Source organism: Lemur catta, chromosome 1, assembly GCF_020740605.2.
Source record: "Lemur catta isolate mLemCat1 chromosome 1, mLemCat1.pri, whole genome shotgun sequence".
Lineage (NCBI taxonomy): Eukaryota > Metazoa > Chordata > Mammalia > Primates > Lemuridae > Lemur > Lemur catta.
Genome location: NC_059128.1, coordinates 178809751 through 178828360, shown reverse-complemented (window position 1 = coordinate 178828360; position 18610 = coordinate 178809751).

Genomic DNA, 18610 nt, shown 5'->3' with positions numbered 1-18610 from the left:
TGCAAATTGTTGATAACAATGATGTTAATTATAATTCACAATAATAAAAGTAATTAAAACAATTATTCTTACTACAGGTATTTATTGAGTGCTTTTTATGTTCCAAGAACTATGTTATAATAGTATTTATGCACTGCTTCATTTGGTCCTCAAAACATCCCTATGTAGCAGGCTCTATTATTTCTTTTCTTTCGTGTATCGAGGTGAAATTCAAATACCATACAATTAACCATTTTAGAGTGTATAATTCAGTGGCATTTAGTGCATTCACAGCATTGTGCAGCCACCACCCCTCTCAAGTTTTAAAATTTTTTCATGTCAGAACACATCATACCCCTAAAGTAAACATTCCTCAGTCCACCTCTCTCTACTTCCTAGCAACCACTAATCTGCTTTTTGTTTCTATGACTTTGTCTATTGTGGATATTTTATATAAAAGGAATAATACAATATTTATCCTTTTCCATCAGGCTTCTTTCACTTAGCTCAATGTTTTTAAGGCTCATCCAAGTTGTAGCATGTAAAAGTACTTCAATTTTTTGTGGCTTGGTAATATTCCATTTTATGTATATTTCTTTATGCATTTATTCATTGATGGGGATTTGGGCTGATGGGCATGTTTATCCATTCTAAATAATGCTGCTATAAACATTCCTGTGCAAATTTCTTTGTGGATATACATCTTCATTTTTCTTGGATATATACCTAGGAGTGAAATTGGTTGAATTATGTTGTAATTTTATATTTAACTGTTTGAGGGACTGGTAACTCTTTTCCATAGTGACTATGCCATTTTACATTCTTAACAGTAACATAAGAGTCCAATTTCTCCACATATTTACCAACACCTACTATTTTGTTTTCCACCACATCTTCTCTAACACGTATTTCATCCTAGTGAGTATGAAGTAATTTCCCATTGGGTTTTGATTTGAGTTTCCTTAATGATCGACAAAGTTGAACATCTTTTGATGTGCTTTTTGGCCATATGTTTATCATCTTTGAAGAAATGTCTATTCAAGTTCGTTTCCCACTTTTTATTTGGGTTGTTTGACTTTTTGTTGAGCTGTAAGTGTTCTTTACTTATTCTAATTATTAAACCCTTATAAGATATATGATTTGCAAACATTTTCTCCAGTTCTATAGATTATCTTTTCACATTTTTGGTAATGTCCTTTTATGTTCAAAACTTTTTGATTTCTAAGAAGCTCAATTTATCTATTTTTTTCTTTTGTTGCTTGTGCTATTGATGTAAAAACTAAGAATCTATTGTCAAATCTGAGGTCAGGAAGATTTATCCTTATGTTATCTTCTCATACTTTAATAGATCTCTTATATTTATGTCATTGACCCATTTTGAGCTAATTTTTATAGATAGAGTGAGGAAGGGATCTGACTTCATTCTTTGGCACGTGGATATCTTGTTGTCCTAGCATCAATTTTTGAGGAGACTATACTTTCCACATAGAATGGTCTTGACATCCTTGTCAAAATCGGTTGCTCATAGATATTGGGTCTATTTCTGGATTCTTAATTCTCTTCCATTAGTGTATATGTCTATAATTATGCCAGTGCCACATTGTTTTGAATATTGTAGATTTGTAGTAAGTTTTGAAATTTAAAAGTGTTGAGTCCTTCAACTTTTTCTTTCTCAATATTATTTTGGCAGCTTGGGGCCTGTGGCTATTCCATATAACTTTGAGGATAGGTTTTCCAATTTTTGCAGAAGAGGCCACTGGAATTTTAATAGGGCTAATATTGAATTAATAGATTGATGAATATTACCATTTTAACAATTTCCATCCATGAACATGTGATGACCCTTTCTATTCAATTATATTTCCCTTAATTTCTTTCGGCAGTGTTTTGTAGTTTTCAGTATACAAATATTTCACCCTTGGTTAAATTTATTCCTAGATATTTTATTCTTTTGGATGTAATTGTAGAAGGAATTATTTTCTTAATTCATTCTTGGATTATTCATCGCTGGTGTATAGAACCACATTTGATTTTTGCATATTGATCTTACACCCTGCAACTTTGTTAAACTAGTTTGTTACCTCTAACAGTATTTTTGTGAATTCTTTGGAATTTTCTATGTGCAGGATCATATCATCTGAATATAGAGATAGTTTAACTTCTTCCTTTCCAATTTGAATATCTTTTTGTTGTTGTTTTTCTTTACTAAGTGCTCTGGCTAAAACTTCCATTATGTTATTGAATAACAGTGGCAAAAGCAGGCATCCTTGTCTTGTTTTTGATCTTAGATGGAAAGCTTTTTTGCCTTTCATCACTATGATGTTAGCCGTGGATTTTTCATAAATGTCCTTTATCGTGTTAGGAAATTCCCTTCTACGGATAGGTTCCTGAATGCTTTTATCATGAAAGTGTATTGAAATGTCAAATGCTTTTCCTGTATCTATTGAGATGATCATGCTTTGTTCCTTTTGTTCTAATTACATGATTTATTACATTAGATTATTTTCTTATGTTGAGCCATCTTTGGATTCCTGAGATGCATCTCACTTGGTCATGCATTATAATTCTTTTAATGTGATTTGGGGTTTGCTTTGCTAGGATTTTGCTGAGGACTTTTACATCAATATTTATAAGGGATATTGGTTTGCAGTTTTCTTTTTTGTGATGTATTTGTTTTTCTTTGGTGTCAGGGTAATAGACTCATAGAATATATTAGAAATTATCTCCTCCTCATCTACTTTTTTGCAAGAATTTGAGAATAATTGGCGTTAATTTTTTTTTAAATGTTTGTTAGAAGTCAGCAGTATAGTTATCTGGTCTTGGACTTTTCTTTGTTGAGACGTTTTTGATTACTGCTTTAATCCTTTATTTGTTATATGGCTATTGAGATTTTCTATTTCTTCCAGAGTCACTTTGGTAATTTATATGTTTCTAGGAATTTGTCTATTTTATCTTGATTAGTAAATTTGTTAATGTACAATTAATATCCTTTTAATTTCTATAAAATTAGTAAAGAGGTCTCCACCTTCATTTCTGATTTTAATTATTTGCACCTTCTCTCTGTTTCACTGTCTATCTCTCTCTCTTTTTTTTTTTTTTTTTCAGACAGGGTCTTGTTCTGTCGCCAAGGATAAAGTGCAGGGACATCATCATATCTCGCTGCAACCTCAAACTCCTGCCTTAGTCTTCTTTCCCTGGCCCCCCCCCCCCCCCACCAAATAGTTGGGACTACTGGTGTGCACCATCATGTCCAGCTATTTTTTTCTATTTTTTGGTAAAGATGGTGTCTTGCTCTGGCTAAGGCTGGTCTCAAACTCCTGGCCTCACGTGATCTTCTTGCCTCTGCCTCCTGAAGTGCTAAGATTACAGCCACTGTGGCTGGCCCTTTTCGTGAGCAGTCTCTCTCTCTCTCTTTTTAGTTTAGCTAAAGGATTGTCAATTTTGTTGATCTTCCAAAGAAGAAACTTTTGGTTTCATTGATTCTCTCTATTAGAAATTCATTTTGGGAATGCTGGTGGTGATATATCTTTTCCCCAAAAAGGGAAGGAAAATTCAGGAGGAATCTTTTGGACAACTGTTAAATAAATTAATTTAACATTTGAAGAATATCAATTCTGCAGCTGTAGAGAGTGAATCAATTACTTCAATAACTGTTCTAACATCTTTGTTAGTGTTTGTAAGTAGTAATTTTCTTCTTTTATTTAAGTACCCATCAGCCTCTTTACAACTATGTCAATAGGTTAGAGGATAGTTTAAAATGTTAATGAAGCTGAGATATTATAATTAGATGTACATTGTTATTAAGGGAAGGCTTTAGAGTCTGATGGTGTCAGAAAGATATCATAAAAACTGATGATTTTGCCAGCTCTCTAGTGATTCAGCCAAAATGGTATTGTTCTCTTGGATTCCATTCCTTTACCAGAGGTAGATAAAACTATTCTAAAGATGTACAATGCTTATAAGACACACACACACACACACACAGCACTCAAATGCTTGAAAAAGGACATAAACAAGAAACCAAGCCAGCTGGTAAAGCAAAATGGAAATTGTACTGATGCAAATTCCTTGGTTTCTTTCCAGTTATAATTCTATTTTGCTGCCTTAGGTCTGTGGTTATTGAATACCTTCCAGCTGTCAATCTGAAGTGGGGATGGACAATCCAGTCCCAAATTATGCCAAATGCAAAACAAATTAGAATAAAACATTTTGGAAACTGAGAGAAAAAGTGAAGAGTTATGTTAAAATATGTAGTTTTCATTTCCATGGAACTCTATTTTCCTAATTCTCTCTATGGTGGATGTGTTGAGATTCTGAAAGGAAGTATGCTCATATAACACATTTTTCCAAGAAATCTGCAAGCCAAAATGCAACTTTGGAAGATGCCAAAATCCTTTAAGCACTCGCTTTTCAAAGTGCTCTTAAAAGACTCCCGGTCTCCGTCTTTTATTACAAAATGCAACTGGTTTTAAGTATTATTTATTGTTGATTACACTTTTACAAACTTTTAGAAGTTAAACATTTCTATTTTAAGTTTACTAAAGTGTAATAAGTATATTCTTTCAAAAGAAATGCAGGAAAAGTAGATAAATCTATGTTCTTTTTCTCTTGTGTGAATTTTTCTATAACTTTTTGCCTCTTTCAATTTGTTAAATCCAACAAAACAAGACAAAGAAAACCCAAAATAAATAGTGCATCTAAAATATAAAAACTTTAGAAAACATTATCAGAAATAGCTTGAGAAATGGAAAGAGGCTTACTGATTAGTATGTCAAACTTATTTGTTTTATACATGAGAAAACTGAAGTACCAAAAGGTCAAGACTTAGTCAAGGTCAACTAAGTTGTCAATGACATAATCAATGTAAGAAAAGGATTTCAGGTTTCCCAGACCAGGAAAAGTTGTGCTATTCCAAACCGATATTATTGTTATTTCATGCCTTATATTAATAAATCTAGAGCTTTTCTAATAGTTCATTCCATTGCCCCCTTTTTATGTATAGATTATTTTAACAGTGATATAAGTTCAATTAATAAAGTTGATTTCAGCATTCATTCTGTTTAAACTTGTACTTTTTTTGGTATATGTGTAGTACTTGTTAGGTATGTGGAGAAGGAAGAGAAACAGAATTCAGGATTATTTTCCTTACAAGTTTATACTGACATTGGAATTATAAAATAATACAAATTTTTAGAAAGTTGGGAAGTTTAAATGAAAAGGGTATATATTTCTAAACAATACCCATTTCACTGAGATCTGCTTACACAAAGCATCAGCCAATGATTTAAAAAATTCCTTCCTTATGTGGGGTTATGTCACCTTTCTCATTCTTTATTTTCTTTTTTACAAAATTGTACTTATTTATTATGATGTAGTAGGTAATTTTTTTTTTTCTGTTTCAAAGTATTATGGGGGTACAAACATGTTTGGTTACATGGATCACTTTTATAGCGCTTGAGGCATGGTTTTAAGTGTGCCTGTCCCCCAGATAGTGTTCATTGTATCCATTAGGTAGATTTTTGCCCATCCCGTCCACTCCCTCACCCTGCTTGATTTCTGTTAAGTTTGACTTCCCTCTATGTACTCGTGTGCTCACCTGTTAGTTCCAATTTAATAATAAGTACATGTGGTGTTTGTTTTCTATTCATTAGATACTCCACTTAGGATAATGGTCCCCATTTCCATCCAAATTGTTGCAAAAGATATTAAGTCATCCTTCCTCATGGCTGAGTAGCATTCCATGGTATACATATACAACATTTTATTCATGCACTCATGAATTGTTGGGCACATGGGTTGATTCCACCTCTTTGCAATTGTGAATTGTACTGCAATAAAAATTCATTGTTCCATTTCCCATTACATAATGACCGTCTTGTCTTTCTTTACTATTGTTGATTTAAAGTCAATTGTATATGATAAAAGAATAGCTACACTGCTTTCTTTTGGTTACCACTTGCATGAAATATTTTTTTTCTGTCTCTTAAGCCTGAGTCTGAATGATTCTTTGTAAGTTAGATGTGTTTCCTGGAGAGAGCAGATATTTGACTTGTATTTTTTTTATCCATTCAGCCTGCCTATTTCTCTTGATTGGGAAATTTAAACTGTTCACATTCATTGATAGAATTGATATATGGGATGCTTTTCTGTTCATCCGGTTGGGTAGTACTTTGTTTGTTGCTTTGTTTTACCTCTTGTACTATTGTTCTATATGAGCTCTGAGCTTTAGCTTTTCTAGTGTGTAACCATTGTGCTGATCTATGTATAATGCAGTTCTGAGTATTTCCTGCAGGGTAGGTCTGGTCTTGACAAATTCTTTCAGTGTTGGTTTGTCTGGAAGTGTCTTTATTTCTCCTTCATTTATGAAACTTAGTTTTGCAGGATATAAAATTCTAGGCTGGCCATTGCTCTGTTTAAGAAGACTGAAGATGGGGCTCCAATCCCTTCTGATTAGTAAAGTATCCACTGAGAATTCTGTAATTAGCCTGAGTTTTTCTTTGTAAGTTACTTTATGCATTCTCCTTATGATTCCTTATGATTCACAGGAGTTCCTCCTTCATGCTGACTTTGGCCTGTCTGATGACTATGTGTCTTGGTGACTGCCTCCGTATCATGAGTCTGTCAGGTATTCATTGAGCCTCTTGTATCTGGATGTCTAAATCTCTAGCAGGACCAGGGAAGTTTTCCTCGATTATTCCCTCAAATAGTTTTCCCAGCCTTTTTCTGTTTTCTTTTTCACCCTCAAGGATGCCTATCATTCTTATATTTGGATGTTTTACAAAATCCCATAATTCCCATAGGCTTTGTTCTTCCTATTAATTCTCTCTTTATCATTTTTGACTGACTGAATTAATGCAAAAGAGTTGTCTTAAAGCTCTGATATTCTTTCTTCTGCCTGGTCTAGTCTAGTCTTGAAATTTCTACTGTGTTTTGTATTTCCTTAAATGAATTCTTTTATTTCTAGAAGCTCTATTTGTTTTTTCTTTAATATATCTATCTGTTTTGTGAATTTTTCATTTTCTGAATTGTTTTTCTGGTTTATTTGAGTTGGTTTTCCATTTTCTTTTTTTTAATTTTTAATTTTTTTTATTTCAGCATATTATGGGGATACAAATGTTCAGGTTACATATATTGCCTTTGCCCCACCCGAGTCAGAGCTTCAAGCACATCCATCCCCCAGATAGTGAGCACTGCACCCATTAGGTGTGACTATACCTAGCCCCTTCTTCCTCCCCCACCTACCTGACACCCAATGAATGTTACTACTATATGTGCACTTAAGTGTTGGTCAGTTAAGTTAGTTGATACCAATTTGATGGTGAGTACATATGGTGCTTGTTTTTCCATTCTTGTGATACTTCACTTAGTAGAATGGGTTCTAGCTCTATCTAGGATAACACAAGAGGTGCTAGATCACCATTGTTTTTTGTGGCTGAGTAGAACTCCATGGTTTACATATACCACATTTTATTAAACCACTTATGTATTGCTGGGCACTCGGGTTGTTTCCACATCTTTGCAATTGTGAATTGTGCTGCTATAAACATTCTAGGCAGATGTCTTTTTTATAGAATGTCTTTTGTTCCTTTGGGTAGATGCCCAGTAATGGGATTGCTGGATCAAATGCTAGCTCTACTTGTAGCTCTTTGAGGTATCTCCATATTACTTTCCATAGAAGTTTTACTAGTTTGCAGTCCCACCAGCAGTGTATGAGTGTTCCTATCTCTCCACATCCACACCAACATTTATTGTTTTGGGACTTTTTGATAAAGGCCATTCTCAATGGAGATAAGTGATATCTCATGAAACTCTAAGAATTCCAGAAGAAAATGTTGGAAAAACTCTTCTAGACATTGGCCTAGGGGAAGAATTTATGAAGAAGACCCCAAAGGCAATAACAGCAACAATGAAAATAAATAAATGGGACCTGATCAAATTAAAAAGCTTCTTCACAGCCAAGGAAACTATCATGAGAGCAAACAGACAACCTCTAGAATGGGAGAAAATATTTGCATGCTACACATCTGATAAAGGGCTGATTACTAGAATCTATATAGAACTCAGGAAAATTACCAAGAAAAAAATCAAACAACTCTATCAAAAAGTGGGCAAAGGATGTGAATAGAAACTTTTCAAAAGAAGACAGACTAACATATGAAAAAATGCTCAACATCTCTAATCACCAGGGAAATGCATAATCCATTTTCTCTTGAATTTCATTGAGTTTCCTTATAGTCCATATTTGGAATTCTTTATCTGTCATTTCAATGTTTTCATTTTGGTTGGTATCCACTTTCAGAGAGCTGGTGCTCCCTTTTGGGGGAGTTCTTTTCTCTGGGTTTTAATACTTCCAGAGTTCTTTTGCTGATTCTTTTTCACCTTGAGGAGCTGTTACTTCTTATATTTGGATTTCCTTTTTTAGATGGGTTTTCTTCCCATCTCCTCATTGTATGGGTGTACTTGTAGCATGTGTTGGGTAAGAAACTTTGGCTTTGTTTGTGGGTGTTTTGATGGTGATTTAAGTTCTGGGTAGGAGTGTTGGTTATAGATATCCTTAGTGTGATATTTTTCACAGTTGCTAGTTGTTTGTAGGCTGCAGCAGTGGTGAGCTATGAGTATGGGCAGATTCCCTGTCTCCCTTTGATGAGGCTGGAGATCTTTGCAATCCTTTCTCTTTCCCAAGTCCTATGGACTTCTTAGCAATGTGAATTATATTGGCATGCCCAGTTTAATCTCTGAAACAGAAGGTGCTTGTGGGTGAGAATCAATCTTACCCTGTAAGATTGAGTCAATGAATGCTCTGTAAAGGGCTGGACAAGTTCACCTCCCTGTCAGTAGGTAGCACTGGTCAGAAGGAACAAGCTGCAGTGTTGTTTGTGAGACCTGTGATCTGTTCTAGCCTCTCAGGCAGAGCACTCCAATGCCCCAGATGGTGGGTGGGACCCTGAAGCTTCCAGATGAGTCCTTATTCTCTGCCACAATGGAGATGGATGGGGGAGTGTGGCCGGGCAGCTCTAGGGCTCTAGGACAGCTGGTAAGGTAGCTATTTTGACAGGGTTAGAAGGTCTGCTCCCAGCTTCTGGGGAGGGGATGAAGTGGCCCCACGGAAGCAGAAAGTCTGCTTGTGTAAAGGGGGCTGTCCAAGATTCACAGTCTGGCTATCTGGCTCTTAAACCTCCCCAGGCTTGCATGTATGACCCCTTAGCATGGGTCTCCATGAAACGCTGGCAAGTAGGGAACTGCCAAATTGGGCAACCCTGGTCCACTATAAGTCTAGGGAAGAGGCATGGGCCACCTCTCTGTGGAGACCTCAGCCTAGAGAACACGCCCACTGAAGGGAGGAGGCTGCTCGCCAAAAATCTGTTCAAACTGCTCTCCAGGATGGAATGGGTGGGAGAGGGCCTGCAGTTTCAGGTCAGCTCGGGTGCCCATGCACCATGCCTGGTTGCTATGGCACCTGGGGTCAGCTCTTCTCCTTGGGAGGATCCACTCTAAGCCAACAGGGTGGGTTTTCTGCGTGAGAGGGGAAGGTGGTATGGATTCTTTCCCAGCTGGCCACATTTCAGAAACCCAGTTTTCTCGCATCAGATCTGCCCACATGGGCCTCCTCTCCACCTGAGTCCGGCTCCTTGATGTCCGCCCTGTGTCCCTAGTAGCCCACTAGAGTCTGGGGTGTACCGGGTCGGCCTACTTCTCTGATCTGCTCGCGTGTGGCTCCGGCAAATGCCAGCGGTCAGGGAGCTCCTAAATCAGGCACCCCGGGGTCCACTACAGGTCTCCAAGTAGAAAGGTGTGGCACCCGCTCTCCATGGGAACCTCAGTCTACAACACACGCCCACTGGGGGGAAGCGGCTGCTTGCAGGATTCTGGGCTCAAGCTGCAGTCCCTGTTGCAGTGGTTGGGAGACGAGTGGGGGATGAAGCATCTGAACGGAAGAAAGCCAGCTCTCCGGCCTCTGCTGATGCTCTCCTTGGAGGGAAGCCGCACATAGAATCCCCGAGCTCTGGGATCATGCAAGATCTCACTATTCCATGTTGCCACCATGCCTGGGCACGTGGGGGTGGAAAAGCCTCCAAGAAACTTAATAGTATGCTTGTCTCCAGGGTCTCATGGAAGGGAGAGAGGGATCCCCGCTTACTCTTTCTCTGGGCTCTGAGCCTCCCTGGGTTTGATCCATGTCAATATCTTTTATCTTCTTCCTTCTCTGCTTTGCAATTTTCGTCCCTGAGGTCCCTGGCAGGCTCCAGCACCTCTCTCTATGATCTACGCCTGATTTACGTCTCTTCTCCCCTCTCCTTTATATCTGAAATCCATTCTTCCCACGGGGATGGGCCTGTAAGTGATGTCTTTAGTCGGCCATCTTCTTTTTCATTCCTAAATTTCATTCCTGCACTTTTAACTTAAGGCAAGCTCATTCTTTTTAAATTTAATTTAATAAATTAATTTTAAATTTTCCCAACAATGCATTTATTTATTGGACTTTAGTGTGATTTGATGACACAATTCATTATGTATCATTTATGTTTTGCCCACTTCCAAAAAGGATGTAAGAAAATTGATGACATTAAAAACACACAGAGAATGGAAAACCAATACATTATGGGAAACAATAGAAAATCCATGTAGTAAAGATAAAATGTAGAAATAATTATGCCATAAGAAACTAGTCAATTGGGGGCTATTTGAACAAAATTTCAATTTGAGCTTCCTGGGAGCCAGGAGAAAAGAAGAAACATGATGCTTTTGTAGTATATGTCTCTTTTCATTTTGGGAATGAATTTTGGGAATTTTCCTAAATTTCAATTAGGAAATTTTTATCTGAACACGTTTTATCAATGTTTTAATGACTTTACTTTTTCTTTTATCTGTTTTGTTAGCATGAACCTCATAAAAAGAATTAACCATATAAATCCTAAGTAAAAGATAATGAATGGCATAAGGCCTGAAATGCTTTTTTTAGTCATTTTATTGTTTTTATTTTAATGTAAATATTTTATTCATATTTCTATGCATATCCTAGATAAAAGTAGTGACATTTTAAAATCAAATTATTGTATATAACCATATAAAGGCAATTTTGTGGGAAGCTATGATAATAAAATGTGGATTTGTAGCTTTCTGATGCTGTATAATAATGATTTGAATGTAGATAGCAATGCATAATTATGTTTTATAAAATGGATACAAAAGCATAAGTAAAATACACTGACAATTTTTCTACGAGCAAAGAACATTTTTCTGTCTAAACATATTATAAAAACTTTTGTTTGATTTTTAAAAGCAGAAAAATTTTCATTAAGAGCTTAATACTTGCAACTTTCTCTGTGCTAACACATTTAGGTCAATTATTATAAAATGGAGAAAATTTTTTATAATCTCTGTACAACTCAAAATATTCACACAATTTTTTCAAAAGTTTAAGAGCAATTATCATAGTGGGAAAAAAAAGGATTTTAAAGACATTATTTTAAATTGTTAAGCCAAAAGGAGTTTATGCTTCCAGTATCTGCATTCGATAAAAGCTGCCATAAGAATAAAACCTCTTCTACCCTCCCAAAGTTTCATGTCAATCTCTCACGTGTTTTTAGGGGTTGGTTCTCGGGACAGAACTAGGAAGTTTTCAGTCTCACTACTTCTACTAAACATTTTCTATTTTCTATGCTTCCATTTATTACCCCACTCTAGCTAGAATACAAGCTTTTTGCCATCCCCAGCACCACCAGAGCTGCTGTTCTTACAGGTCGCCAGAGCCTTTTTCTAGGAGGGTTTTTCCCAAATCCCAGCTTTACACTTGACTGTGTTGATAACCTGAGTCCCAGAGTAGTCTCCCATGGCCTTCTCGACACTTTACCTTCCTAACTCCTCCTTTCTACCTCCATCTATGTTTTTCTTTCCTTATACTGCTGCCTCTCCCACCCATTATGGAAACCCACATTTCTGTTCTTGATATCTGCAATTTGAGCTTAGCAGTTTTATTAAACCATCCACTTTTATAGCTTTTATTTCTTTTCCTGATTATTTCTAAACGTAGAACTTCATTCATGATCCATTGCCTTTGTCTCTGTGTCTGTTCTTAGCAGCTTATGAGACACGTCTACATAAGGTGAGCTCATATTCAATGTAGCCAACAGTGAAATTACCTCTTTCCTTCCAAAACAAACACTTCTTCCAAACAGCTTCATTTCAATCGGAAGTATTAGCATTATCAATCTCTTAAACTAGAAAGCCCAGATTATTTTTTCTCATCTCTCATTTAAAACTCAGTTTAATATTGACATCAATTCTTCCAAATGTGTCAGAAGTAAGAAAATTCATACAACCTAATTTAAACCAAATCACCACAGTTGAGCTCAAAATTTATGTCTCAAATGTAATAAAAACTAGCTTATTAACATCCAACTTACCCTTTTGTTTCATTTCTTAGGGATTCTATTCACATTCCTATAGAGATTATTCAGGATTTTTTTTCTCCCTACATAATCTCATAATCTTCATTCTACTCTATTTTTAGTGGATGATCTCAGATACTACTATACAGAGAAGATTAAAATATGGGACCATAAAAAAAGCAATGGCCTCCAGTCTCTCAGGCACTCATCAGGATTTATTGCTCAAAGACTGGGCTTTGAAATCAGATTATGTTATATTTAAATACTACAAGATATGGAAGTTTAAGCATTCTTATTCCCAAAATGAGTGCATTTTCAGTGGTATTCCTCTTACCTGCAATGTTGTATAGTTGCCCGTATCTTTTAGGAATGTTTCTGGCAATGAGTAATACGCTACCCAACGAGGAAGTCTTAAACAAGTAAGGGTTTGTTTTTGTTACATGATGTGAAGTCTGGAAGAGCAGTTGCTGGTGCTGGTTGAGTGGCTCAGTGAAGTGGCCCCTAGGTTCAGACATCCTTTTGGCTGACTCTGGTTATCACAGCTGCATTCCAACAAGCAGAAAGAAAAGAGGTGAGTGGGGAGGAGAAACAGGAAAACAGCAGGCTTTCCAGGAGTCACACAACTGACTTTCACTTCCATGTTATCATTCAGAACTCTTACCCAAAGTTCCTCCAACTGAAAGATGACTGGGAATGGGGATTAAATCAACCAATAGTATCCATATCATTCCTTCTGTATTATCTGAATTATACTGATTTTTCATAGGTTACCTAAGTCTCAGCTCTCCCATGAAAACTTCTCCAACTGCTGCTGACCACATACATCTCTAATCTTTGTAGATCTCCATTTCAATTACAGCATCCCCCTGAAGTATATCACTAATATTTTTACAACCTTATATTTTTCATTTAATGTTTTGTTTTCTCAAAATTTAAACGTACGTTGAAGATAAAGGCTGTGTTGTAATCCCCTTTTCTGTCTACACAAAACAGGGCACTGTGATAAGCACATAGTGCTACTCCAGATGATGTGGACCCCGGCAGGTTAGATTCAGGCAAACTCAAATCTGAAATCAGGAATCACTAATCTCTTATTGTATAACCCCAAAGAGGAGAACTTTTGTTTCTTCCTCAATAAATGTGTAAAACAATAAACATAAGAACTCAGTATAATAAGGTTCATGGACCTGTGTGCCGACACACATCATTTTCCTTTATCCGTGCTTGATTATAGTTTATGGCAGAAAGTATTTACATATATTTTCTACATTAATATGATATGCAGAATTTACATTTTTAGGAACCAAAGACTCAAAATTTTAAAAACTAATTTCTTTAAAATTCACTATATGAGGAAAAAAAAAAACCCTGTTGTTTTCCTTAAGAATAAAATATATTTCAATTTCATTTAGTACTTAGTTCAAGGCTATTACATATATATTCACTGATTATATTTTAGGTAGAAATTTAGCTAATTATATCATAGCAATCTTTTAAAGCTAATAACTTTTTATTTTTACAGTTTTATTTTTGCTAGGGCGAGCTCAAGGGGTTTTATCCGGAAGCTGTGTTTGCCAAGAAAATCCACAGCCTTACTTACAGAATAAATTTACCTGTGGCAGAATGATAAAGATTATGGTAGTGGGAAGATACCAAACTCACTTCTACAAGTTCCTTCTTAGTTTTATCTCTAATCCTACCAGATTTTGTTAGTGTGACCTTTCTGTTAAGGTTTTGGTTTTGGAAAATTGCTGGAAGATGATGACGATAATTCAAAGGTATGTAAATATTATTGGGGAAAGAAATGTAAAGGGGTTTAAAAGGACTGTTTAAAGAAAATATGTTCAATTTTAACTAAATTTAAATTCTTCATGACAAAGAAAAATGCAAATTAGTTTTTTAAGGTTTTATTATGAAAGTATTCAAATATACATGAAGGTAGATAAAATATTATAGTAACTGCCAATATTTTGATTATCCAGCATCAGAAACTCAACAGATACTGAATTTAATTTCATAGATATTGGATTAGTTCCCTATTGCTGGTAATAAAAAGAGAGAAAGTATAAAACCTCTCTCTCTTTATAATAACTTAAAACAATAGACAGTTATTATCTCAATCTCTGTGGGTCAGAAATTTAGGAGCAGTTTAGCTGGGTGGTTCTGGCAGCTTGGACTATAGCCATTTGAAGTATGACTGGGCCTGGAAGATCCACTTCCAAGGTGTTTGTCTCACATAGATATTGATAGGAGGCCTCAGTTCCCCACCACACAATGGCTGCTGTAATGTCTTCATGACATGCCCAATGTTTTCCTACAGAGCAAGAGAGACAAAGGAGAGGACAAAGACAAAGCCATCATACTTTTTATGACTGTGTTGGAAATCACACATTGTTACTTCTGCAGTATTCTATTCATTGGAAATAAGTTACTAAACACAACTCACACTCAAGGAAAGAAGAATCAGTCTCCACTTCTTGAAGGCAAGAGTATCAAATGATTTTTGGACATATTTTATAATTACCACAATATTTCCATCCACCTTTCACACACCATTCCAATTATTTTGGAGGAAATTCCAGAAGATACACCATTTCATCCATAAGTATTTCAATATATATCTCTAAATGATAAAGACTTTTCAAAATCAAAACTGTAAGATCATTATCACAGTGGAAAAGATTAATTACTCTTTAGTATCATCAAATATCTAATCAATGTTCAAATTTCTTTGTTTTTTTCATAAGGTTTTTTTTACAGTTAGTTTGGTTTGTTAGAATCAGAATCCTAAAAAGAACCATCTATTGCATTTAACACTTTTTGAAGTGATATCAAATCCTCCTTTCATCATCCAATTTGAAATATACTTACAGCCAGACAAAGATAAAAGATGGTGGTTTTATAAGTGGTTTCTTGAATGATATTTGTACAGTTTTGTTTCTACGTTGCTTATTGTTCTTTTCATAAAAAACACTCAAGAAGTAAAGAAGCAGATTTTTCTAGGTTACCTTCGAACCTGGAGTTTGTGTTACCACTGTGGTTATATTCCTAATAAGCCACAGGTGTACACTACAAGAGCGAGTGGAAACAGAGACAGGGATATGTTGACAGTTAATTGTCCATAATCTATTTATCCCAAGGAGCACTTATACATCTGTTACATATTTAGGTATTTGCTACTTGTAGTTTTTTTGTGATTTTTGAGCAAAGAAAGATCTATAACTAAAGCACCATAAAAAGGAAAAATGCTGTCAAGGGGCTTTAAAGTATCAAGACAAAGAAAGTACAGCTTTTTGTGTCTTGTAAATGAATGGCTTCATTCATTTCAATAGGGATTTTGTTTTACATGTGCTGTACTAGGTTTGGGCACTAAACACTTGACTCCCATTTCCGAATGAATTAATTTGTTAAATGCAGGTATTTAAATAGAAAAGGTACTTTAACAATTAATTTCTTCAATAAGTAATTTCATTTTGTGTAAAATATTTTATAGTGTTATCTTCTGTTCTTTCATTAATGTGTACATATGATATATGTAGGTGTGTGTGTATATATATATATAAAACACATACTCAAAAATATTGAAGTAGCTCATAAAGTTTATCTTATACCTATTTTGGACACCTACTTTGAGTCAAGTATTTTTCATTGTATTTCTAAATTAATTATGGCTTTCGATCACTATTAGCAACAATGAAAATTTTTATAGGTATAATTATAGTTAATCTTGCATAAATGATATTCTAAATGTTTAAAATAAAACATTTGAAAAGTTAGTAGTTGACTGTATCCTAGCTGCATATGAGAAATGTGGATTTAATCATATACTGAAAATTAATATTTCAATGAACAATTTTTCTAGGAAACATTTTAAGTATTTTAAACATTCTTTGTAGGTGGTTGTGTCTCCAATCAATGATATGCCCAGTTTTTCATTAAAATACTAAATTTTTATATTGTATTTTCACTGTATACATTTTCTGTTGATAAATATCTAACTAATAAATTGCTTCATTATTCATGACTATATGCATTTGCAAGCATTTACTATAACAAACTTTCTGTTGCTGATTTTTGCCTATTATTCAATGAAATGTCAAGAATATAATTACTAGTAAATTCAAACTGCTGTTCAATTTTATTTCGTAAGGTACAACCATTTATTCCAAAAAATGTACACAAACAAGACTCCTATTTGCAGCTGGCAATAAACTTTAAGAGCAGTTGACTTTGTTATCTGGATCCAATTTTTAATGCTTACTGTTAAGTTTTCCTCTTTTCTTTCTCTTCCTTTCTTTCTTTCTTTCTTGCTTTCTTTCTTTCTTTCTTCCTTTCTTCCTTTCTTTTTCTTTCTTCCTTTCTTTATTTCTTTCCAAACCACCAGAGGATGATTTCCTTAAGAATGTTCTCTCAGGTATGTTCAGAATATTAATTAGGCCCATCTATTTCTGTCGGGTAATAACAATGTCCATGGGCTGAATGGATGCTGTGACCTGTGAAAGAACTATTCATATGCTTTAGTCTGCCCTGGCACATTCTTTAACAAGTGAACATAGACCTTTTTCACAGTCATCTTAAATGTTTCAACTGTGTGTTTCATGTTTGGTTCTTGTGTCTGCAACCATATAGCTTTTCTTCCTCTTTTGGGGACGACTTCCTTGCAATACTCATTTAAAGGCTTCTGCCTTTATGACTATTTTACTGCCATACCTATGAGGCTTCTTACTGTATTTGCCTGTAACAGAAGGAGATTTTAAAGAAATTAAATTTATACAGACTAAATCTTCCGGGGGATGCAAAAACATCTTAAACAATTAGCAATAATTAAAAAGCATCTATTCAGATTGGATAAAAGGTAAATAGATTTCATTTAAATATAGCAGTTAATGGGTATAGTTTTTTCATTTGCATGTGTTTTTTTAACCTTCTATTGGCAAATAACTTCAAAGTAAAAGAAAGAATGGACATTTGTCAGTTTGTATAATTTTGTATTCATGAGTTCTACTACTAAATTACTTCCTAAAAAAATAACTTTCTTTAATTTAGAGGGTATAACTAACACTGTATATGAAAGCATGAAAATGATGACTAAGTAAAATCTAGGCTTTTAAAAAAATCTTAATGTGGAACTGGCTGAAAGATCTATGGCTACTCAACTTCTGATATATTCCTATAGATTTTATTCTGATATTTGTGTACTTCAACTATTTTTTGACTACTGAAATGGTTAAATGCTTAACTATTCTAGAAATCCTCCTTAAATTGTTCCAAATTAGGACTTGTCTTATGAGTGGTCAGAAGAGATAGATTATATTTTTATTCAGAAACGTTTATAAGCACTTGCTAGCATACGTATAAGTGTAGTGATGCATAAAGGTATTTCTCTGTATAATTTATACATACACATATGAGTACACAGAGATAGATTTGTACAAAAAGCAAGTACACATAAGTTCTTTACCTCAAGAAATTTATAGTTTAGTAGACTGTGCAATCTATATATGATGTGCTTTGAGGGGGACACAAAAGAAGGCATATAGGATCTTAACTATATCATTTGGTCCTTTAGCAATATACCTCCATTCTTCAGAGTTTTAAATAGAGTCATATTTTATTTTAAATATGATCAGCTAACATTTAAAATATGATAACCAGGTTGTGGGAAAAAATATGAAATAAATGAAATGGAGTAGAAGAAAGAGGAAAAAAAAGACAAGAAGTAATATAGAAAATACTGAAAAAAATGTAGCAATACAAAGATATACTTTTGCAAGGGCTGCCCAAATTCAGTCATTCAATGATAGTCAATAATATGTGTAATGATTTTGAATGCAAAAATAGTACCATTAAGATCAGAGCATGGTGTTACTGAGGTTAAACTTAACAGATTTGATCTCCTTTAAGACATACAATTTCATTCATGTATAACTGCCTACTCAGCCATTTTGCAAATGCATCATAAGAGACAAGAAATTAGAAATAAAGCAGAGGAAATCTATAACCACCACTGGAGAAAAACACAGAAATAAAAATGAAGATGGATTCACTTTATAGTGATGGTGGGTTGGTTGTACAATCTTTATACAGAAAAGAACATATTGTTTGAAAGTATAAGTATTCCCGGCTTTGGGGAAACAAAGTAATTTTTACATCATGATGAACTACAGAAAGGATAGGCTTTAGCCAGATCTGGGTTCAGAAAATGGTTCTGCTAATACATTAGCTGAGGAAACTTCACCTCA